General features: G+C 31.6%; 1 protein-coding gene across 4 annotated transcripts in view; it reads right to left on the bottom strand.

Moving 5' to 3' along the window:
- The window catches only part of LOC112237223 (collagen alpha-2(VI) chain), a 69122-nt gene that overhangs the window by 17468 nt on the left and 34245 nt on the right, over positions 1–17409 (bottom strand). The gene's annotated exons all lie outside the window — the stretch shown is intronic.

Raw genomic sequence — 17409 nt, 5'->3', positions numbered from 1 at the left:
TAAATCCATGTAATGTAGTCTACACCATCACAATAAATCCATGTAATATAGTCTACCTACACCATCACAATAAATCCATGTAATATAGTCTACACCATCACAATAAATCCATGTAATATACTCTACCTACACCTTCACAATAAATCCATGGAATATAGTCTACACCATCACAATAAATCCATGTAATATAGTCTAAACCATCACAATAAATCCACGTAATATAGTCTACCTACACCATCACAATAAATCCATGTAATATAGTCTACCTACACCTTCACAATAAATCCATGTAATATAGTCTACACCATCACAATACATCCATGTAATATAGTCTACCTACACCATCAAAATAAATCCATGTAATATAGTCTAAACCATCACCATAAATCCATGTAATATAGTCTACACCTTCACAATAAATCCATGTAATATAGCCTACACCTTCACAATAAATCCATGTAATATAGTCTACCTACACCTTCAAAATAAATCCATGTAATATAGTCTACACCATCACAATAAATCCATGTAATATAGTCTACCTACACCATCACAATAAATCCATGTAATATAGTCTACACCATCACAATAAATCCATGTAATATAGTCTACACCTTCACAATAAATCCATGTAATATAGTCTACCTACACCATCACAATAAATCCATGTAATATAGTCTACCTACACCATCACAATACATCCATGTAATATAGTCTACCTACACCATCACAATACATCCATGTAATATAGTCTACCTACACCATCACAATAAATCCATGTAATATAGTCTACCTACACCTTCACAATAAATCCATGTAATATAGTCTACCTACACCATCACAATACATCCATGTAATATAGTCTACCTACACCATCACAATAAATCCATGAAATATAGTCTACCAACACCATCACATTAAATCCATGTAATATAGTCTACCTACACCCTCACAATAAATCCATGTAATATAGTCTACCTACACCATCACAATAAATCCATGTAATATAGTCTACCTACACCTTCAAAATAAATCCATGTAATATAGTCTACACCTTCACAATAAATCCATGTAATATAGTCTACCTACACCATCACAATACATCCATGTAATATAGTCTACCTACACCATCACAATAAATCCATGTAATATAGTCTACCAACACCATCACATTAAATCCATGTAATATAGTCTACCTACACCCTCACAATAAATCCATGTAATATAGTCTACCTACACCTTCACAATAAATCCATGTAATATAGTCTACACCATCTGAATAAATCCATGTAATATAGTCTACACCATTACATTAAATCCATGTAATATAGTCTACCTACACCATCACATTAAATCCATGTAATATAGTCTACCTACACCATCACAATAAATCCATGTAATATAGTCTACACCATCACAATAAATCCATGTAATATAGTCTACCTACACCATCACAATAAACCCATGTGATATAGTCTACACCATCACAATAAATCCATGTAATATAGTCTACACCATCACAATAAATCCATATAATATAGTCTACACCATCACAGTAAATCCATGTAATATATTCTACACCTTCACAATAAATCCATGTAATATAGTCTACCTACACCATCACAATAAATCCATGTAATATAGTCTCTACACCATCACAATAAATCCATGTAATATAGTCTACCTACACCATCACAATAAATCCATGTAATATAGTCTACCTACACCATCACATCCATGTAATATACACCATCAATAAATCCATGTAATATAGTCTACCTACACCTTCACAATAAATCCATGTAATATAGTCTACACCATCACAATAAATCCATGTAATATAGTCTAAACCATCACAATAAATCCATGTAATATAGTCTACCTACACCATCACAATAAATCCATGTAATATAGTCTACCTACACCTTCACAATAAATCCATGTAATATAGTCTACACCATCACAATAAATCCATGTAATATAGTCTACCTACACCATCAAAATAAATCCATGTAATATAGTCTAAACCATCACCATAAATCCATGTAATATAGTCTACACCTTCACAATAAACCATGTAATATCACAATACAATAAATCCATGTAATATAGTCTACCTACACCTTCAAAATAAATCCATGTAATATAGTCTCTACACCATCACAATAAATCCATGTAATATAGTCTACCTACACCATCACAATAAATCCATGTAATATAGTCTACCTACACCATCACAATAAATCCATGTAATATAGTCTACACCCTCACAATAAATCCATGTAATATAGTCTACCTACACCATCACAATAAATCCATGTAATATAGTCTACCTACACCATCACAATACATCCATGTAATATAGTCTACCTACACCATCACAATAAATCCATGTAATATAGTCTACCTACACCATCACAATAAATCCATGTAATATAGTCTACCTACACCATCACAATAAATCCATGTAATATAGTCTACCTACACCATCACAATAAATCCATGTAATATAGTCTACCTACACCATCACAATAAATCCATGTAATATAGTCTACCAACACCATCACATTAAATCCATGTAATATAGTCTACCTACACCCTCACAATAAATCCATGTAATATAGTCTACCTACACCATCACAATAAATCCATGTAATATAGTCTACCTACACCTTCAAAATAAATCCATGTAATATAGTCTACACCATCACAATAAATCCATGTAATATAGTCTACCTACACCATCACAATAAATCCATGTAATATAGTCTACACCTTCACAATAAATCCATGTAATATAGTCTACCTACACCATCACAATAAATCCATGTAATATAGTCTACCTACACCATCACAATAAATCCATGTAATATAGTCTACCTACACCATCACAATAAATCCACATATAAATCCATGTAATATAGTCTACCTACACCATCACAATAAATCCATGTAATATAGTCTCTACACCTTCACAATAAATCCATGTAATATAGTCTACCTACACCTTCACAATAAATCCATGTAATATAGTCTACCTACACCATCACAATAAATCCATGTAATATAGTCTACCTACACCATCACAATAAATCCATGTAATATAGTCTACCTACACCATCACAATAAATCCATGTAATATAGTCTACCTACACCATCACAATAAATCCATGTAATATAGTCTACCTACACCATCACAATAAATCCATGTAATATAGTCTACCTACACCATCACAATAAATCCATGTAATATAGTCTACCTACACCATCACAATAAATCCATGTAATATAGTCTACCTACACCATCACAATAAATCCATGTAATATAGTCTACCTACACCATCACAATAAATCCATGTAATATAGTCTACCTACACCATCACAATAAATCCATGTAATATAGTCTACACCTTCACAATAAATCCATGTAATATAGTCTACCTACACCTTCACAATAAATCCATGTAATATAGTCTACACCTTCACAATAAATCCATGTAATATAGTCTACCTACACCATCACAATACATCCATGTAATATAGTCTACCTACACCATCACAATAAATCCATGTAATATAGTCTACCAACACCATCACATTAAATCCATGTAATATAGTCTACCTACACCCTCACAATAAATCCATGTAATATAGTCTACCTACACCTTCACAATAAATCCATGTAATATAGTCTACACCATCTGAATAAATCCATGTAATATAGTCTACACCATTACATTAAATCTATGTAATATAGTCTACCTACACCGTCACATTAAATCCATGTAATATAGTCTACCTACACCATCACAATAAATCCATGTAATATAGTCTACACCATCACAATAAATCCATGCAATATAGTCTACCTACACCATCACAATAAACCCATGTGATATAGTCTACACCATCACAATAAATCCATGTAATGTAGTCTACACCATCACCATAAATCCATATAATATAGTCTACACCATCACAGTAAATCCATGTAATATATTCTACACCTTCACAATAAATCCAAGTAATATAGTCTACCTACACCAACACAATAAATCCATGTAATGTAGTCTACACCATCACAATAAATCCATGTAATATAGTCTACCTACACCATCACAATAAATCCATGTAATATAGTCTACCTACACCATCACAATAAATCCATGTAATATAGTCTACACCATCACAATAAATCCATGTAATATACTCTACCTACACCTTCACAATAAATCCATGGAATATAGTCTACACCATCACAATAAATCCATGTAATATAGTCTAAACCATCACAATAAATCCACGTAATATAGTCTACCTACACCATCACAATAAATCCATGTAATATAGTCTACCTACACCTTCACAATAAATCCATGTAATATAGTCTACACCATCACATACATCCATGTAATATAGTCTACCTACACCATCAAAATAAATCCATGTAATATAGTCTAAACCATCACCATAAATCCATGTAATATAGTCTACACCTTCACAATAAATCCATGTAATATAGCCTACACCTTCACAATAAATCCATGTAATATAGTCTACCTACACCATCACAATAAATCCATGTAATATAGTCTACCTACACCATCACAATAAATCCATGTAATATAGTCTACACCATCACAATAAATCCATGTAATATAGTCTACCTACACCATCACAATAAATCCATGTAATATAGTCTACCTACACCATCACAATAAATCCATGTAATATAGTCTACCTACACCATCACAATAAATCCATGTAATGTAGTCTACACCATCACAATAAATCCATGTAATATAGTCTACCTACACCTTCACAATAAATCCATGTAATATAGTCTACACCATCACAATAAATCCATGTAATATAGTCTAAACCATCACAATAAATCCATGTAATATAGTCTACCTACACCATCACAATAAATCCATGTAATATAGTATACCTACACCATCACAATAAATCCATGTAATATAGTCTACCTACACATCACAATAAATCCATGTAATATAGTCTATCTACACCATCACAATAAATCCATATAATATAGTCTACCTACACCTTCACAATAAATCCATGTAATATAGTCTACCTACACCATCACAATAAATCCATGTAATATAGTCTACCAACACCATCACAATAAATCCATGTAATATAGTCTACAAACACCATCACAATAAATCCATGTAATATAGTCTACACCATCACAATAAATCCATGTAATACAGTCTACCTACACCATCACAATAAATCCATATAATATAGTCTACCTACACCATCACAATAAATCCATGTAATATAGTCTACCTACACCATCACAATAAATCCATGTAATATAGTCTAAACCATCACAATAAATCCTTGTAATATAGTCTACACCTTCACAATAAATCCATGTAATATAGCCTACACCTTCACAATAAATCCATGTAATATAGTCTACCTACACCATCACAATAAATCCATGTAATATAGTCTACCAACACCATCACAATAAATCCATGTAATATAGTCTACAAACACCATCACAATAAATCCATGTAATATAGTCTACACCATCACAATAAATCCATGTAATACAGTCTACCTACACCATCACAATAAATCCATATAATATAGTCTACCTACACCATCACAATAAATCCATGTAATATAGTCTACCTACACCATCACAATAAATCCATGTAATATAGTCTAAACCATCACAATAAATCCTTGTAATATAGTCTACACCTTCACAATAAATCCATGTAATATAGCCTACACCTTCACAATAAATCCATGTAATATAGTCTACCTACACCATCACAATAAATCCATGTAATATAGTCTACCTACACCTTCACAATAAATCCATGTAATATAGTCTACCTACACCATCACAATAAATCCATGTAATATAGTCTACACCATCACAATAAATCCATGTAATATAGTCTACCTACACCATCACAATAAATCCATGTAATATAGTCTGCACCATCACAATAAATCAATGTAATATAGTCTACACCATCACAATAAATCCATGTAATATAGTCTACCTACACCATCACAATAAATCCATGTAATATAGTCTACACCTTCACAATAAATCCATGTAATATAGTCTACCTACACCATCACAATAAATCCATGTAATATAGTCTACACCTTCACAATAAATCCATGTAATATAGTCTACCTACACCATCACAATAAATCCATGTAATATAGTCTACCTACACCATCACAATAAATCTATGTAATATAGTCTACCAACACCATCACAATAAATCCATGTAATATAGTCTACACCATCACAATAAATCCATGTAATATAGTCTACCTACACCATCACAATAAATCCATGTAATATAGTCTACCTACACCATCACAATAAATCCATGTAATGTAGTCTACCTACACCATCACAATAAATCCATGTAATGTAGTCTACACCATCACAATAAATCCATGTAATATAGTCTACCTACACCTTCACAATAAATCCATGTAATATAGTCTACACCATCACAATAAATCCATGTAATATAGTCTAAACCATCACAATAAATCCATGTAATATAGTCTACCTACACCATCACAATAAATCCATGTAATATAGTATACCTACACCATCACAATAAATCCATGTAATATAGTCTACCTACACCATCACAATAAATCCATGTAATATAGTCTATCTACACCATCACAATAAATCCATGTAATATAGTCTACCTACACCATCACAATAAATCCATGTAATATAGTCTACACCATCACAATAAATCCATGTAATATACTCTACCTACACCTTCACAATAAATCCATGGAATATAGTCTACACCATCACAATAAATCCATGTAATATAGTCTAAACCATCACAATAAATCCACGTAATATAGTCTACCTACACCATCACAATAAATCCATGTAATATAGTCTACCTACACCTTCACAATAAATCCATGTAATATAGTCTACACCATCACAATACATCCATGTAATATAGTCTACCTACACCATCAAAATAAATCCATGTAATATAGTCTAAACCATCACCATAAATCCATGTAATATAGTCTACACCTTCACAATAAATCCATGTAATATAGCCTACACCTTCACAATAAATCCATGTAATATAGTCTACCTACACCTTCAAAATAAATCCATGTAATATAGTCTACACCATCACAATAAATCCATGTAATATAGTCTACCTACACCTTCACAATAAATCCATATAATATAGTCTACCTACACCATCACAATAAATCCATGTAATATAGTCTACCTACACCATCACAATAAATCCATGTAATATAGTCTAAACCATCACAATAAATCCATGTAATATAGTCTACACCTTCACAATAAATCCATGTAATATAGCCTACACCTTCACAATAAATCCATGTAATATAGTCTACCTACACCATCACAATAAATCCATGTAATATAGTCTACACCTTCACAATAAATCCATGTAATATAGTCTACCTACACCTTCACAATAAATCCATGTAATATAGTCTACACCATCACAATAAATCCATGTAATATAGTCTACCTACACCATCACAATAAATCCATGTAATATAGTATACCTACACCATCACAATAAATCCATGTAATATAGTCTACCTACACCATCACAATAAATCCATGTAATATAGTCTATCTACACCATCACAATAAATCCATGTAATATAGTCTACCTACACCTTCACAATAAATCCATGTAATATAGTCTACCTACACCATCACAATAAATCCATGTAATATAGTCTACCTACACCATCACAATAAATCCAAGTAATATAGTCTACCTACACCATCACAATAAATCCATGTAAAATAGTCTGCACCATCACAATAAATCCATTTAATATAGTCTAAACCATCACAATAAATCCATGTAATATAGTCTACCTACACCATCACAATAAATCCATGTAATATAGTCTACCAACACCATCACAATAAATCCATGTAATATAGTCTACAAACACCATCACAATAAATCCATGTAATATAGTCTACACCATCACAATAAATCCATGTAATACAGTCTACCTACACCATCACAATAAATCCATATAATATAGTCTACCTACACCATCACAATAAATCCATGTAATGTAGTCTACCTACACCATCACAATAAATCCATGTAATATAGTCTAAACCATCACAATAAATCCTTGTAATATAGTCTACACCTTCACAATAAATCCATGTAATATAGCCTACACCTTCACAATAAATCCATGTAATATAGTCTACCTACACCATCACAATAAATCCATGTAATATAGTCTACAAACACCATCACAATAAATCCATGTAATATAGTCTACACCATCACAATAAATCCATGTAATACAGTCTACCTACACCATCACAATAAATCCATATAATATAGTCTACCTACACCTTCACAATAAATCCATGTAATATAGTCTACCTACACCATCACAATAAATCCATGTAATATAGTCTACACCATCACAATAAATCCATGTAATATAGTCTACCTACACCATCACAATAAATCCATGTAATATAGTCTGCACCATCACAATAAATCAATGTAATATAGTCTACACCATCGCAATAAATCCATGTAATATAGTCTACCTACACCATCACAATAAATCCATGTAATATAGTCTACACCTTCACAATAAATCCATGTAATATAGTCTACCTACACCATCACAATAAATCCATGTAATATAGTCTACACCTTCACAATAAATCCATGTAATATAGTCTACCTACACCATCACAATAAATCCATGTAATATAGTCTACCTACACCATCACAATAAATCTATGTAATATAGTCTACCAACACCATCACAATAAATCCATGTAATATAGTCTACACCATCACAATAAATCCATGTAATATAGTCTACCTACACCATCACAATAAATCCATGTAATATAGTCTACCTACACCATCACAATGAATCCATGTAATATAGTCTACCTACACCATCACAATAAATCCATGTAATGTAGTCTACACCATCACAATAAATCCATGTAATATAGTCTACCTACACCTTCACAATAAATCCATGTAATATAGTCTACACCATCACAATAAATCCATGTAATATAGTCTAAACCATCACAATAAATCCATGTAATATAGTCTACCTACACCATCACAATAAATCCATGTAATATAGTATACCTACACCATCACAATAAATCCATGTAATATAGTCTACCTACACCATCACAATAAATCCATGTAATATAGTCTATCTACACCATCACAATAAATCCATGTAATATAGTCTACCTACACCTTCACAATAAATCCATGTAATATAGTCTACCTACACCATCACAATAAATCCATGTAATATAGTCTACCTACACCATCACAATAAATCCAAGTACTATAGTCTACCTACACCCTCACAATAAATCCATGTAATATAGTCTGCACCATCACAATAAATCCATTTAATATAGTCTAAACCATCACAATAAATCCATGTAATATAGTCTACCTACACCATCACAATAAATCCATGTAATATAGTCTACCAACACCATCACAATAAATCCATGTAATATAGTCTACACCATCACAATAAATCCATGTAATATAGTCTACCTACACCATCACAATAAATCCATGTAATATAGTCTACCTACACCATCACAATAAATCCATGTAATGTAGTCTACACCATCACAATAAATCCATGTAATATAGTCTACCTACACCTTCACAATAAATCCATGTAATATAGTCTACACCATCACAATAAATCCATGTAATATAGTCTAAACCATCACAATAAATCCATGTAATATAGTCTACCTACACCATCACAATAAATCCATGTAATATAGTATACCTACACCATCACAATAAATCCATGTAATATAGTCTACCTACACCTTCACAATAAATCCATGGAATATAGTCTACCTACACCATCACAATAAATCCATGTAATATAGTCTACCTACACCATCACAATAAATCCATGTAATATAGTCTATCTACACCATCACAATACATCCATGTAATATAGTCTACCTACACCATCAAAATAAATCCATGTAATATAGTCTAAACCATCACCATAAATCCATGTAATATAGTCTACACCTTCACAATAAATCCATGTAATATAGCCTACACCTTCACAATAAATCCATGTAATATAGTCTACCTACACCTTCAAAATAAATCCATGTAATATAGTCTACACCATCACAATAAATCCATGTAATATAGTCTACCTACACCTTCACAATAAATCCATATAATATAGTCTACCTACACCATCACAATAAATCCATGTAATATAGTCTACCTACACCTTCACAATAAATCCATGTAATATAGTCTACACCATCACAATAAATCCATGTAATATAGTCTAAACCATCACAATAAATCCATGTAATATAGTCTACCTACACCATCACAATAAATCCATGTAATATAGTATACCTACACCATCACAATAAATCCATGTAATATAGTCTACCTACACCATCACAATAAATCCATGTAATATAGTCTATCTACACCATCACAATAAATCCATGTAATATAGTCTACCTACACCTTCACAATAAATCCATGTAATATAGTCTACCTACACCATCACAATAAATCCATGTAATATAGTCTACCTACACCATCACAATAAATCCAAGTACTATAGTCTACCTACACCCTCACAATAAATCCATGTAATATAGTCTGCACCATCACAATAAATCCATTTAATATAGTCTAAACCATCACAATAAATCCATGTAATATAGTCTACCTACACCATCACAATAAATCCATGTAATATAGTCTACCTACACCATCACAATAAATCCATGTAATATAGTCTACACCATCACAATAAATCCATGTAATATAGTCTACCTACACCATCACAATAAATCAATGTAATATAGTCTACCTACACCATCACAATAAATCCATGTAATATAGTCTACCTACACCATCACAATAAATCCATGTAATGTAGTCTACACCATCACAATAAATCCATGTAATATAGTCTACCTACACCTTCACAATAAATCCATGTAATATAGTCTACACCATCACAATAAATCCATGTAATATAGTCTAAACCATCACAATAAATCCATGTAATATAGTCTACCTACACCATCACAATAAATCCATGTAATATAGTATACCTACACCATCACAATAAATCCATGTAATATAGTCTACCTACACCATCACAATAAATCCATGTAATATAGTCTATCTACACCATCACAATAAATCCATGTAATATAGTCTACCTACACCTTCACAATAAATCCATGTAATATAGTCTACCTACACCATCACAATAAATCCATGTAATATAGTCTACCTACACCATCACAATAAATCCATGTAATATAGTCTACACCATCACAATAAATCCATGTAATATAGTCTACCTACACCATCACAATAAATCCATGTAATATAGTCTATCTACACCATCACAATACATCCATGTAATATAGTCTACCTACACCATCAAAATAAATCCATGTAATATAGTCTACCTACACCTTCACAATAAATCCATATAATATAGTCTACCTACACCATCACAATAAATCCATGTAATATAGTCTACCTACACCTTCACAATAAATCCATGTAATATAGTCTACACCATCACAATAAATCCATGTAATATAGTCTAAACCATCACAATAAATCCATGTAATATAGTCTACCTACACCATCACAATAAATCCATGTAATATAGTATACCTACACCATCACAATAAATCCATGTAATATAGTCTACCTACACCATCACAATAAATCCATGTAATATAGTCTATCTACACCATCACAATAAATCCATGTAATATAGTCTACCTACACCTTCACAATAAATCCATGTAATATAGTCTACCTACACCATCACAATAAATCCATGTAATATAGTCTACCTACACCATCACAATAAATCCAAGTACTATAGTCTACCTACACCCTCACAATAAATCCATGTAATATAGTCTGCACCATCACAATAAATCCATTTAATATAGTCTAAACCATCACAATAAATCCATGTAATATAGTCTACCTACACCATCACAATAAATCCATGTAATATAGTCTACCTACACCATCACAATAAATCCATGTAATATAGTCTACACCATCACAATAAATCCATGTAATATAGTCTACCTACACCATCACAATAAATCAATGTAATATAGTCTACCTACACCATCACAATAAATCCATGTAATATAGTCTACCTACACCATCACAATAAATCCATGTAATGTAGTCTACACCATCACAATAAATCCATGTAATATAGTCTACCTACACCTTCACAATAAATCCATGTAATATAGTCTACACCATCACAATAAATCCATGTAATATAGTCTAAACCATCACAATAAATCCATGTAATATAGTCTACCTACACCATCACAATAAATCCATGTAATATAGTATACCTACACCATCACAATAAATCCATGTAATATAGTCTACCTACACCATCACAATAAATCCATGTAATATAGTCTATCTACACCATCACAATAAATCCATGTAATATAGTCTATCTACACCTTCACAATAAATCCATGTAATATAGTCTACCTACACCATCACAATAAATCCATGTAATATAGTCTACCTACACCATCACAATAAATCCATGTAATATAGTCTACACCATCACAATAAATCCATGTAATATAGTCTACCTACACCATCACAATAAATCCATGTAATATAGTCTATCTACACCATCACAATACATCCATGTAATATAGTCTACCTACACCATCAAAATAAATCCATGTAATATAGTCTAAACCATCACCATAAATCCATGTAATATAGTCTACACCTTCACAATAAATCCATGTAATATAGCCTACACCTTCACAATAAATCCATGTAATATAGTCTACCTACACCTTCAAAATAAATCCATGTAATATAGTCTACACCATCACAATAAATCCATGTAATATAGTCTACCTACACCTTCACAATAAATCCATATAATATAGTCTACCTACACCATCACAATAAATCCATGTAATATAGTCTACCTACACCATCACAATAAATCCATGTAATATAGTCTAAACCATCACAATAAATCCATGTAATATAGTCTACACCTTCACAATAAATCCATGTAATATAGCCTACACCTTCACAATAAATCCATGTAATATGGTCTACCTACACCATCACAATAAATCCATGTAATATAGTCTACACCTTCACAATAAATCCATGTAATATAGTCTACCTACACCTTCACAATAAATCCATGTAATATAGTCTACACCATCACAATAAATCCATGTAATATAGTCTACCTACACCATCAAATAAATCCATGTAATATAGTATACCTACACCATCACAATAAATCCATGTAATATAGTCTACCTACACCATCACAATAAATCCATGTAATATAGTCTATCTACACCATCACAATAAATCCATGTAATATAGTCTACCTACACCTTCACAATAAATCCATGTAATATAGTCTACCTACACCATCACAATAAAGCCATGTAATATAGTCTACCTACACCATCACAATAAATCCAAGTAATATAGTCTACCTACACCATCACAATAAATCCATGTAATATAGTCTGCACCATCACAATAAATCCATTTAATATAGTCTAAACCATCACAATAAATCCATGTAATATAGTCTACCTACACCATCACAATAAATCCATGTAATATAGTCTACCAACACCATCACAATAAATCCATGTAATATAGTCTACAAACACCATCACAATAAATCCATGTAATATAGTCTACACCATCACAATAAATCCATGTAATACAGTCTACCTACACCATCACAATAAATCCATATAATATAGTCTACCTACACCATCACAATAAATCCATGTAATGTAGTCTACCTACACCATCACAATAAATCCATGTAATATAGTCTAAACCATCACAATAAATCCTTGTAATATAGTCTACACCATCACAATAAATCCATGTAATATAGTCTACACCATCACAATAAATCCATGTAATACAGTCTACCTACACCATCACAATAAATCCATGTAATATAGTCTACCTACACCATCACAATAAATCCATGTAATATAGTCTATCTACACCATCACAATAAATCCATGTAATATAGTCTACCTACACCTTCACAATAAATCCATGTAATATAGTCTACCTACACCATCACAATAAATCCATGTAATATAGTCTACCTACACCATCACAATAAATCCATGTAATATAGTCTACACCATCACAATAAATCCATGTAATATAGTCTACCTACACCATCACAATAAATCCATGTAATATAGTCTATCTACACCATCACAATACATCCATGTAATATAGTCTACCTACACCATCAAAATAAATCCATGTAATATAGTCTACCTACACCTTCACAATAAATCCATATAATATAGTCTACCTACACCATCACAATAAATCCATGTAATATAGTCTACCTACACCTTCACAATAAATCCATGTAATATAGTCTACACCATCACAATAAATCCATGTAATATAGTCTAAACCATCACAATAAATCCATGTAATATAGTCTACCTACACCATCACAATAAATCCATGTAATATAGTATACCTACACCATCACAATAAATCCATGTAATATAGTCTACCTACACCATCACAATAAATCCATGTAATATAGTCTATCTACACCATCACAATAAATCCATGTAATATAGTCTACCTACACCTTCACAATAAATCCATGTAATATAGTCTACCTACACCATCACAATAAATCCATGTAATATAGTCTACCTACACCATCACAATAAATCCAAGTACTATAGTCTACCTACACCCTCACAATAAATCCATGTAATATAGTCTGCACCATCACAATAAATCCATTTAATATAGTCTAAACCATCACAATAAATCCATGTAATATAGTCTACCTACACCATCACAATAAATCCATGTAATATAGTCTACCTACACCATCACAATAAATCCATGTAATATAGTCTACACCATCACAATAAATCCATGTAATATAGTCTACCTACACCATCACAATAAATCAATGTAATATAGTCTACCTACACCATCACAATAAATCCATGTAATATAGTCTACCTACACCATCACAATAAATCCATGTAATGTAGTCTACACCATCACAATAAATCCATGTAATATAGTCTACCTACACCTTCACAATAAATCCATGTAATATAGTCTACACCATCACAATAAATCCATGTAATATAGTCTAAACCATCACAATAAATCCATGTAATATAGTCTACCTACACCATCACAATAAATCCATGTAATATAGTATACCTACACCATCACAATAAATCCATGTAATATAGTCTACCTACACCATCACAATAAATCCATGTAATATAGTCTATCTACACCATCACAATAAATCCATGTAATATAGTCTATCTACACCTTCACAATAAATCCATGTAATATAGTCTACCTACACCATCACAATAAATCCATGTAATATAGTCTACCTACACCATCACAATAAATCCATGTAATATAGTCTACACCATCACAATAAATCCATGTAATATAGTCTACCTACACCATCACAATAAATCCATGTAATATAGTCTATCTACACCATCACAATACATCCATGTAATATAGTCTACCTACACCATCAAAATAAATCCATGTAATATAGTCTAAACCATCACCATAAATCCATGTAATATAGTCTACACCTTCACAATAAATCCATGTAATATAGCCTACACCTTCACAATAAATCCATGTAATATAGTCTACCTACACCTTCAAAATAAATCCATGTAATATAGTCTACACCATCACAATAAATCCATGTAATATAGTCTACCTACACCTTCACAATAAATCCATATAATATAGTCTACCTACACCATCACAATAAATCCATGTAATATAGTCTACCTACACCATCACAATAAATCCATGTAATATAGTCTAAACCATCACAATAAATCCATGTAATATAGTCTACACCTTCACAATAAATCCATGTAATATAGCCTACACCTTCACAATAAATCCATGTAATATGGTCTACCTACACCATCACAATAAATCCATGTAATATAGTCTACACCTTCACAATAAATCCATGTAATATAGTCTACCTACACCTTCACAATAAATCCATGTAATATAGTCTACACCATCACAATAAATCCATGTAATATAGTCTACCTACACCATCACAATAAATCCATGTAATATAGTATACCTACACCATCACAATAAATCCATGTAATATAGTCTACCTACACCATCACAATAAATCCATGTAATATAGTCTATCTACACCATCACAATAAATCCATGTAATATAGTCTACCTACACCTTCACAATAAATCCATGTAATATAGTCTACCTACACCATCACAATAAAGCCATGTAATATAGTCTACCTACACCATCACAATAAATCCAAGTAATATAGTCTACCTACACCATCACAATAAATCCATGTAATATAGTCTGCACCATCACAATAAATCCATTTAATATAGTCTAAACCATCACAATAAATCCATGTAATATAGTCTACCTACACCATCACAATAAATCCATGTAATATAGTCTACCAACACCATCACAATAAATCCATGTAATATAGTCTACAAACACCATCACAATAAATCCATGTAATATAGTCTACACCATCACAATAAATCCATGTAATACAGTCTACCTACACCATCACAATAAATCCATATAATATAGTCTACCTACACCATCACAATAAATCCATGTAATGTAGTCTACCTACACCATCACAATAAATCCATGTAATATAGTCTAAACCATCACAATAAATCCTTGTAATATAGTCTACACCATCACAATAAATCCATGTAATATAGTCTACACCATCACAATAAATCCATGTAATACAGTCTACCTACACCATCACAATAAATCCATATAATATAGTCTACCTACACCTTCACAATAAATCCATGTAATATAGTCTACCTACACCATCACAATAAATCCATGTAATATAGTCTACACCATCACAATAAATCCATGTAATATAGTCTACCTACACCATCACAATAAATCCATGTAATATAGTCTGCACCATCACAATAAATCAATGTAATATAGTCTACACCATCGCAATAAATCCATGTAATATAGTCTACCTACACCATCACAATAAATCCATGTAATATAGTCTACACCTTCACAATAAATCCATGTAATATAGTCTACCTACACCATCACAATAAATCCATGTAATATAGTCTACACCTTCACAATAAATCCATGTAATATAGTCTACCTACACCATCACAATAAATCCAT

Source organism: Oncorhynchus tshawytscha, linkage group LG10 (assembly GCF_018296145.1).
Source record: "Oncorhynchus tshawytscha isolate Ot180627B linkage group LG10, Otsh_v2.0, whole genome shotgun sequence".
Lineage (NCBI taxonomy): Eukaryota > Metazoa > Chordata > Actinopteri > Salmoniformes > Salmonidae > Oncorhynchus > Oncorhynchus tshawytscha.
This window is presented reverse-complemented; position numbering and strand designations above follow the sequence as displayed.